Raw genomic sequence first — 11,605 nt, 5'->3', positions numbered from 1 at the left:
CATGAAAGCTAAGGTTTCCGATTTTGGGCTATCCAAAATGGGTCCTGCACATCAGACACATACTTTTCTTATCTCCAATGTTTGTGGCACACCGGGATACGTTGACCCAGAATGTTTTCGTACGTATACTTTCACACAGAAATCTGATGTTTATTCTTTTGGGGTGGTATTGCTTGAGGTTTTGTGTCGAAAGCCGGCGTATATTGTTGAACAAAAGCCTGGGGACGAACCTCAGATTTTAGCTAAAGTGGCCCTTGAATATTACAAACAAGGAGCGTTAGAGCAAATCGTTGATTCCAATCTGCGGAATCAAATGGCCAAAGACTCCTTTGACAGGTTTTCGTTCATTGCCTCTCAATGCTTGGATGCCCGTAGAGAAAACCGACCATTTATGAGCGTGGTCGTGGAGCAACTTGAGAAGGCTTTGAGTCGCCAGCTCGTAAGTATTTCTAAACTTGGTAGAATATACGTATCCTTTCGACACATATTTACACTAGTAATTTTCTCAATAACTATGTACGTTATATCTACAACAACGGTACTCAATCATAGGATAAGGTATAATATAGACAAACTTGTAAGTTGCCTCCTTCTAAAAGTTGAGAGACTAACTTCAGAAAAACCTCCAATCAAAAGACAAAATAGACATGTGTGCTAGGTGCCCATAGATCGAATACAAGATATAAACATAGACGCCCCTTAAGACATAATACTCTAGAATTTAGAATGAATACAAAAACATAGAACATAGAGACATCTTAGGACATGTTTAACAAACCATAAAACACAAGAACATATTAGTGATCATGTATGATTAGCGGAGTATCATTTGAATACAACAATTGCCGAAGTCACTAGATGTTTGTAGATCGGTCAACTAGGGAGTTTGGAGTACTCTCATCTATGTAGGGAGTACTTGTAGGATCAAAGCGGGATAAAATTAATAATTTGTCCAAATCCAACTTAAAAAAATTAGTTAAAATTAGCACTCGATAAATTAATAATTTATTAAATTAATAAAATATCTTAATCCCAACACTATTAATTTAGAGAATGTTTCACTGTTATATGATTGGATAATCACTTTTGATTGTATCTTGTAATGTTTTATAAAACGGTACCTGATTTGTAGAATGTTTCTGTTTTTACCAATAGGCATCACGCGCCCAGGATAATGTGACATATTCCCCTGTGCCCATTGAACAATCAAGGTATGTAACGTTAAATATTAGTTTTACTTTTAGTTTCAGGTTGATATGTAAAATACAAATAAGTCAGGGGGTGTTTGTGTCAAATAGTTTGAAAGTTTCATGTTAGCCGTTTGAGGCGGTTATTCACTTATTTGGTCAAAATCAGTCAACGACTGATTATCCTTGTATAAATACCCAATTTTAGTGAAATACAATCATAATTGATAATCAAATAAAATCATTTCTCTCTTTCTCCTAAATTCTCTGTATCATTTACTGTATCATTTATTTTATTGTTTAGGATATTAAGTTAATTACAAAAACGTAGATTTATCATAAAATAAGGTTTTGTAAGGAATTTGTTAAACTTTGTATTTATTTATTTGGAAGGGTAAATGGTTTACCTCAAACTAAGTCATAAACCTAAAATATATTGCACTTCTCGTTTAGGTGTGCATAACCGTAATTTTGTAGGATTGAGATCCTTTAAAGTATAAATGAATTTTATATATAGGTCAAGTTAAAGGATTTTAACTATTGGATTAGAAATAGCAACAAAAACCTGAAAGCCTGCTTTTTTTCTTTGTTGCTATATGAAATGGTTATCAAACAACAACTAATCCTCTTACTAAAGTTAGCTGGTTAAAATTAAAAAATATTTTAAATACTGAACTTTTAATTTTAATTTTAATTCAATGATAAAAGATCTTTTAACTTTACGTATAAAGTCATTTGAACTTTGGAAAATCTTTATCTAGATAAGTATCAGAAAGGTAAAATGACTAGAGAGAAATTGCAGGGAAATGGATGAGAAAAGATGGGATGGAAAGGAGTTGGAAACGTTTTATTTTGTTCTATTTTATACAGTAACAATGATAATGTGGCAGCTTTTAGTTGTATTGTTACATCATTATTTTCGATAGAAAAAAAATGAGAAAAATGATGATGTTGAGTTTGACATTTATCCTTAATTTGTTTAAAGACTTATTCTTTTATCTGTTTTATTTCTTTGTGAGGAAAAATTTGTTCAACCTTTACATACAACTTACTATAAATAATAAAATCACCAGAATTGCATTGCCTCCGTTTTTAAACACTCAAAATGGATCATATGAAAAATAATAAATTAATCTAACTCATCTAACTAAAAAACCTAAAACCTTAAATATTTGACATGTGAAATCCTCTGATTACCTTTTCTAATCATATCTAAACTTCTCTACATGTCATAATCATATGATTAGGTTGATTTTTAAGCATATAAATTAGATTGATTTATCATTAATTATAGTGTATATATTGATTTAAAACACACATATAAGATACTCCTTAGTAAATCTATTTTAGCATGAACATATCACCCACCCGGATGTACGTAGTGTTTAATAGAAAGCATTGAGATAAACGAAATGAAAAATGATTTTGTTTCCATTAATTGGTTGGTAAGGGAAATTACTATGGCCAAGGACATGATACTTTCTCAAGAAATAGTTTTGTTCTAGTTTGATTTTCATCCAAAAGGAAGAAAAATACAAGGAAATGATAATTAGATGGTTTTTTGATGTTTTAAATTTTAAAACCTTTTCTTTTAGTAAATGGGTTTGTATAAAATTGGTTGAATGTTTAAGGTTTTTGGTTATAAAGTATTAAGTCAATGTTTCCATCATTACCAAACAATTAAATCTATTACATTTCTCCACAAGTTTCATTTCTTTCTATTAAATTTCTTTTTATTTTTTTCTGTTTTATTTCATTTAATTTCTCCCGTCCCAAAATGTTTTCAATTTATTAGCAAGAAAATATAGGAGAACCTTTATTTTCACTCATTTTAATAGAGATAAGCCACATGCATGTGTTTCTTTACATATATAGATTATTAATAAGAGTAATGTTTAAAATTATATGTTCCTGGCAACTTAACAGATGGAATGCGTCTGCTTCTCACTTGGATCCTGTCTCTTCGTCTCGATCGTGGAAATATGATGTGTTTCTTAGTTTTAGAGGAGAAGACATCTGCATGTCTTTTGTAGACCATCTCTACCATGCTCTTCAACGAGAATTAGTCCATACTTACAAAGACGACATAACAATTGACGTGGGTGATACCATCGGGCCATCTCTCTTGAACGCTATCCAAGAATCCCGTATTGCTCTGGTCGTATTCTCCAAAAACTATGCCGGTTTATCATGGTGTTTGGATGAACTTGAATACATTATGAAATGCAAGGAGGAGAGAGGCCAACTCGTCCTCCCCATTTATTATGGCGCGGACCCATCTGATGTTAGAAGACAGAGAGGCCATATTGGTCAAGCTTTTGCCAAACATGAGTTGGCGCACAATGACAAAGTTGAGTCATGGAGAAAAGCACTAAATGAATTCGCTAACCTTGCTGGATGGGATTTCCGGAACGTTGGGTAATCTTTTCTTCCTTTGCTTAGTGCTTACCTCAATTCATGGGATTTCAATATTTAATGCTACCTCGTATTCCCTTTACTTCTGATATTCAAATTGTTAGAAAGTACGCAGACTGTTTCCCGTTTGTAAAAATAGTGGTCTTGACAAGTAGTTTGATATTTCAATGTAAATAGGAAATTTTGGAAACGATTTTAATTCAGAGGACTGTAAGTGAGTATATACGTACCAATTATTATACCCATCTATTTCCCATGTGCAGGCATGAAGCAGAATTTATTAATATAGTTGTTGGTACCGTTCTAGATGAATTGTCATCCGGAAATTCAGAAATGGGTGAAACCCTTGTTGGAATGGCAACTCGCACAAGAAATCTCAAATCAGAACTACAAATTGGGGCAGCTGGTGTGAGCATGATTGGGATATGGGGGCCTAGAGGCAGTGGTAAGACTACTCTTGCAACATCTGTTTGCATGGGAATCCATCACCAATTTGAAGGTCACTGCATTATTGACAATATTGGAGAAGAATCAAGCAAATATGGTTTAGGAAATCTTCAAGAAAAACTTCTATCAACTTTTTCCAATACAAATTTTGAAGTGCCAGATGTTGCAGAAGGAAAACGCTTGATTAAAAGTGCGTTATGCCATAGGAAGGTTTTGATTCTCCTTGATGGCGTCGATGACCTTGACCAACTAGAGGCATTGGCTGGATCACATAATTGGTTTGGTGATGGTAGCCGGGTGATAATCACAACGAGATATGAGTTTGTGCTAACACGTCACGAGGTAGATATCATCTCTCCGGCCAGTTTGTTATCTCATGACGAGGCTGCACGGCTCTTTTATAGATATGCATATCGTGAAAATAACCCCGTAGAAGATTATGGGGTGCTTTCATTACAAGTGGTTTCTTATTCAGATGGTCTCCCTTTACCCCTTATAGTCTTAGGTTCTTTTCTACATGACAATGACAAGGACGACTGGAAGAGTGTCTTGGCCAAGTTACAGGATGTCCCAAGTTGCATGATCACAGATATAAACAAAATAACTTTCTATGGACTCGAACCACACCAGAAAGAGTTATTCTTAGATATTGCATGTTTTTTTAGGAGAGAAGAGAAAATGAAGGCAATTGAGATACTTGAAGCTTGTGGTTATGACCTTGGTATAGGGGTAAAGGTGTTGATACAAAAGGCTCTCATAACTATTTCTGATGAAGAGTTTGATATGGATGATACTGTTCGAAAAATGGGACATAACATTGTTCGAGGGGAATATCCCAACGATCCTAATAAACATAGTAGGGTTTGGAAAACTGCAGAAATAGATAACTTGTCATCTGAGACTACAACAACGGTATATATTAATATATCCTATTTGTGAACTGACTGATACATACATACACATACTTAAATATTCATAAAAGATATGCTCTAACTTAATCCTTACATCATTATGTTCCTTAATTGCAGGAAAATGACAAAGTTGAAGCTATAAAATATGATGGCAGATCATCACGTTTTTCTGAGCTCGTTTCAAATATGAAGAAACTAAGGTTTCTTTGGGTGTCTAACTCTAAGTTCAGGGAGGAAACCATGGTTTTTGAATCGCCTACTTTTCTTTCAAATGAGTTGCGGTACATTCATTTATCTGGTTATCTTGCAAGTCCATTGCCAGAAGATTTTCGACCAACGAAGCTAGTTATCCTAAAGTTGGATAACAGCTTGCACAAAGAACTTTGGAAGGATTTTAAGGTAATATGATCATTCCTTTGATAATAGTAGTGTAGTACTAGTGTAAACCGACTGGCGACTGTAAGTTTTTCTAGTAGATATATGACTACAAGTCTCCAACCACTTAGTAATGGAAATGAATATTGGTGCAGTATTGCAAACAACATTAGATGATAGGGGAAAACATATGATAAGCAACCCCTGAATATTAACTAATAATACATGTAAGTTAGCGTAAATTTATAGCAAATAGAAGTATTGAGATGAGACAACCTAAATGTATATACATTACTTGAATGAAACTTAGTGTCTCTAACAAACTTTTAACTTCCAACGATCATCCTTTTGCTTTATCCATATTACATATAAACTTTTGGTCCCTGTATTTCTTTCACCACATTTTGTCACATTAAAATATTGAATGAAACAGGAGTGTAGCATAGCTTAAGTCTTATGGAGATATCTTTGTGTCTTCATGTTGCATAGCAGATTATAGACTTTGTAAGGATGGCTGACATAGGTGTATCTTCGTTAAATGTCCAGCTAGTGGAGGACCCATAAAATGATTTCACAGGCTGCATTCTGGGCGGGTTGGATAATGAATTACAGTAATTTCTTTTCTTTTCAACTTTACTTATGGAGGTAACTCAGGTAAGGGGCCATGGAATGGGACAAAAAAACGACCAAAAAGCTTCTATTTTTTAATTTTTGTTTAAAGGTAAAGCTTTATACTCCTATCCATCTACTATTTCTACAAATTGCCTCAGAATAAGACTTGTACAACAATTGTACTTTCATTTTTTAAATTTTGCCTCAAATAAGACTTGTACACAAAAGTCCATTTGGCGTCTGATATTTTGTCTTGTCATCTCATCTTACCCCACATTTTTTCTTCTTCATCACCCCCTATGAGCAGCTATGTATTACTGATTGACCTGCCAACGCGAACCCATTGACAGTCCTACTCTCACGTGATTGATGGGCTGATAACATGTATAATGAGACGTAACGTATTCTAATATCATATACATACTTCTCATAAAAACTGTGCTAATTAATATATTGGGAAATTGGACTTGTGTTTGCATCAGCGTCTACCGTGTTTGAAAGAACTTCACCTCAAAAATGCACACGGCCTTGTCACGACACCTGATTTTGATGGACTCCCATGTCTTGAAAAGCTCACACTTCAGTCTTGTAAGAGTTTAAAAAAGATTCATCCATCACTTGGACACCACAGAAGTCTTGTTTACGCATCAATCCATCAATGCGAAAAGCTTTCAATGCTTCCAACCATCGTCCAGATGGAAAAACTAAAGGTTCTTGAAATATGGTTTTGCGAGGCACTCCTTGAGTTCCCAGAGATCCAAGCAGATATGGAAAGCCTGGAAAATTTATCTTTGATCAATGTTGGAATAGAAGTTCTCCCTACATCAATTGGAGAACATTGTACCAACCTTATTTCATTAAAGTTGGAACGGTGTCAACAATTGAAAAGCATTGAAGGAAACTTTCATGCCGTAAAACATTTGCAGAAGTTTGAGTTTACCGGTTTCACGCAAATTGAGACGCTACCTGAAGATCTCTTTGATGAAAAATGTTGTTTAGAGGAGCTTCATTTGCCACGGATGAGGCAACCACTTGTCATCTTTCTGCCACATCTCTTAAGAAAGTTGTGTCTCAGCTGTTGCTCTTTAAAAGACGGAGAAATCCCATCTAATATTTGTCAGTTATCCAATTTACAAGAGCTAGATCTAAGTGAAAGTTCTTTTTCACGATTACTAATCAGCATCTCCAAACTTACTCGGCTGAAATTTCTCAACCTGACAGCTTGCCACTCGCTTGTTGTATTGCCTGAGCTCCCATCAAGTATATCTATACTCATCGCAAATGATTGCAAGTCACTTGAGGTTGTTAAAGATATTCGCAAAGACTGTATATGGTTAAGTCAAATCTCACTTAGAAAGGTAGGTACAGTAAGTAATGGTGAAAGGTTACTCCAATCCATGCTTCAGGTATGTATATTAACTTGTATTTTTAAATTTCAAGCTTATATCGAAGATTAGAATGGTATTTATGTAACAATTAATCAAATGGAATGTGTGTTAATTAGGGAAAGGCAATTGAAAGTTCAATGAGTCTTCAACTTCATGGCCTTGAGATTCCAAGGACATTTGACCCTTCTCTACGTAAAGGGACAACATGTACGTTGCAACTTCCAAAGAATTGGTACTATGACTATTGTGGATTCTTGATGTGTGCTGCTGTGGGTGAAAACTACAACAGCAGTCAACATATAATCATGAAACACGAGAAGGGAAGTATGATCGGCATGAATCCTGAATCTGCTGTTTGGAAAGAGTCTGCTGCAGGTGGTTTAGCAACATGGGTGGGTTATGTTTCATTTGGTTCATTAAGAGACACTGAATGGTGGGACTCAGCATCTAACACAATCTGGTTTTCTATCAACTTCTCATATGCAACTCCATATGAGGACAGGTGCTATGATACCGGGTTTGGTGTTAAACTCGTTCCCAAGAAAAGTGAAAGTGGTATAATGGAAATGACAGCTTCATCCGAACTTTCTAATAATGAAAAGGATTATTCTCATAAATTCAAGATCAAAGATGATTCAAAGTCTGCTTTGAAGATTGTTTTCTAGTCGAATTCCAATTGGATGTTAAACAGCTATCTCTACTTGTAGATGAATTTCGATGAGTCATATTGACAAATTCAATACTCCAACCGTCTCATTTTTATTGTCTCTTGTTAACAGCTTATTATTGAATGGTAAGCAAGTTGCTACATTTGTATTACATGTAAATAGAGAGACGGGATTAGAAATCCAAGTAAGCTTAACATTTATTCAAGATCAGTAACTTTATTGTCGTCCCTTTCTGTTTTTGTTATCCAATTTAATTGTCCTCCCTCTTCTCAAATGTGGAATCACGATGTGTTTCGTAGTTTTAGAGGAGAAGACACTTGCAAGACCTTTGTAGATCATCTCTATACAGCTCTTGTGCAACAAGGATTCCGAACTTACAAGGACGATGAAACACTTCCTCGGGGTGAGTACGTCCATCGTTCCAGCCCTTTTGAAAGCTATTAAAGAAGGATTGAGATCCTCTAAAGTTGATCCAACTTTATAGTTAAAGTTAGATCAACTTTAACCATTAGATTAAATCCAATGGTCAAGATTTAAACTTCAAATGCTAATCTTAATCATTGAACTTGATCTAATAAATGTAAGGATGAGTGAGGGATCACAAAAAAACTATGAGGTTGTGGGTTTATGTCTCATTAGGTTCAAGTATGTCCTGTAAAAAACTAAACATTACATAAACATATAAAAAGTACATAAAAATTTAAATTCTACATGATAATGAAGACAACTAAATCAAACTCTGAACCGATGGTGGTTGCATCGTTGGATCGTCAAGGCATGAGTCAGAGCCGATGATGTACATCCTCGTCCTTGTAACTCCCGTTTGCTTCCGGGTTATAAACTTTTGGCACCGGTGGATCCATAATATGAACCGGTGATATTGTCCGTCCGTTTTCTTTTATGATCATGTTGTGTAGTATTGTACACGTGGCGACGACTTTTCCGATCTTCTCCTTTGTCCATAGCCGGAGGGGATGGTCCAAAATCTTCCATTTTCCCTTGAGAACACCAAACGCCCGTTCAATATCCTTTCTTGCAATAAGTCTTGGTTCCTATATGTATGATTTGTTGCCACATCATAATCGTCATGTTATTTCAAACATGAAGAAACTCCGGTGGATTGATTGGAGTGATCATCATGCGAGTTCATTGCCCAAAATATTTCCACCAGGAGAGCTATGTTGTCTAATATTGAGAGGCGGTCAGCAAAGACAACTTTGGAAGGGTTATAAGGTAATTTATAATATGATAATATGGTTGAAAGCATAATAGATAGTGAGCTATAATCCCTGAAACTTACTAGGTTATGTTTTTAAGTAGTTAATATCTATAACCCTAACAGATAGAGAGCTTGAATCTTAATCTCATAGTTTCTGTTTTTGATTTCATAGACACCTATAATTGTTGATAAGCATTGAGGAAGATTACTTTGCCTGGAATAGTTGTGATTCTGTAATCATCAACTTAAGATAATGTCTTGCACTGTGAAACGCCATGTGAAAAAAAAATAACTTGGGAGAAACTATAAATATGATACTTTGGCAACAGCCTTGACCTTGTGGACATTTGTATCATGTTAGCCAACTAACCATGAGGTTGTGGATTAATGTCTCATAAGGTTCAAGTATATCCTGTAAAAAAACTTAACAGCTTGGTTATGTTGACCTCCAAGTTGACTTTCTCTATACTGATATATTGACCACCAAGCTGATTACTCTCTCCATAGGCAATATATCACATATATGCGTGTTTTGGATAGATGGCTTATAGTTGGGGTGTTTTTGAAAGTTTGTTAAAGCTTTTTGATGGTCCTCGAATGCACTACTTGTGTTTTTGATAAATAACTTGTAATATAAATACGAAATAACAAGAATAGAGATGAGATGTAAAGAACTTTGTTTAGTTATATGTATTTCAAACTAAACGATGAAAACATGGATGGTTGTTTGACAACAACAATAACAATAAACAATAAACAGAAAAATATGTTAAGTTTTTGAACACACAAAAACTTAACAAATAACTTAGAGAGAATAAAGTAAAACTGTGGAACACACCAACCCATTTTGTGGCTAGGTCAAGTGATTCCTTTTATAGGCAGATAAGGAATCACATGACTACTCTAGTAGATGTTGACACATGAAGGTTGTCAACTATCTATTGGTGGATCATTCAGATCTGCAGAGGTCTCTTTCCTTCATCTTGTTTCTTTCCAAAAGCGGTATAAAAGAGAAACTCCATTGCACCGAAGTAGTACCATGTCACATGTCTTTATCTTGATCTTTCAACACGTGTCCTTGGGACCATTTTTCTATTCTTTAAGTTCCCGCTCATATTTGACTTACAAATACTGGACGATGAGTCATTGAACATATCCTTTACTTTGAAGATAGATTGTGCTTGCAGATATACGAGCTCGCTGAGTGAGTCACTCGCTGAGTTCCTCAGCGAATCCCTGATCCAACACTTTTTGTTTGTTTATTGCTTTTGGAAATAACCAGTTATAAAAGATTTACTAAAACTGCTCACCGAAAACAACTTATATCACTCACAAAAGAGAATCAGATACCAGTTTGATAAGAAATCCCAAACACCCTAAACAACTTATTGCTGCACCTAAATGGAATAAGAAGATAAGTAGTTACGCATCAACTCTGCTTAAAAAAGATTGTAGGCTAACTTATCTGACTTATCTGCCCTTCTATGTAACAGTGTCTGCCAAATTTGAAAATGTTCAAACTTTAATTTTTTGATAACCTGATCTTAACACCAGACTTTGGTGGACTTCCAAATCTGGAAAACTTCACGCTTTCTGATTGTCCACATGTGGAGGAAATTCATCCATCGATTGGACGCTTGGAAAGACTTGTTTATTTAAGCATGAATGTGATAAAAAAAAACCTCGAGACTCTTATAATCTCAGACTGCAAGGAACTAAGATTGGGAAAAAAGTCGCTTCCTTTGGACAGCACTGTACAAAACTTTGTGTTACTTGTTTTCCATGTTGTCACAGCAACAATACTTATGACGATGAAGTATCTGAGCCTTTCATACTTTGAAAGGGCATGAACCATACAGGGTTACAAGTTGTAAGCAGGTGCTTAAAAAGGTTGACTCTCAGACAATGCCATTTGGGAGATGAAGACATCGACTATGATGCTTGGGACTTCCCCCAACTTAATAGAGCTGGATCTTTCAATAAACTTATTATGACTAAATTTTAGCATCTTGAAAGTCCCTCGACTCAAATGGCTTAATGTGTCGCAGTGCATAAGCCCTGTGGAATTGTGGGGGCTTCCATCAAGTTTAGCTTCTCTTAGAGCAAACTGGTGTTACTCGCTTGAAGTTGTTGGAAAGATATCAAGTAAATGGTTGTGGAATGTCTCGGTTTTGGAAGGAATAGTGGACTAAGTGCACTGGGTGGTGACATGTTACTAGATTCTATTCTCCAGGTTAGGCTTTACCTTATCAATTCCAATCTGTAAATATAAAATCCCACACAATTATAAGCGTTTAATTAATATTGGTGGCCACAGGGAAATGCTATTGAAGATCACTTTATCAGTTTCACCCATTCTGCAGGGCGACACATTCCAGAGAGG

The sequence above is a fragment of the Erigeron canadensis genome, chromosome 1 (assembly GCF_010389155.1).
Source record: "Erigeron canadensis isolate Cc75 chromosome 1, C_canadensis_v1, whole genome shotgun sequence".
NCBI classification, from domain to species: Eukaryota; Viridiplantae; Streptophyta; class Magnoliopsida; order Asterales; family Asteraceae; genus Erigeron; species Erigeron canadensis.
The sequence above is the reverse complement of the archived record's forward strand: the minus strand, read 5'-3'. Positions refer to the sequence as shown.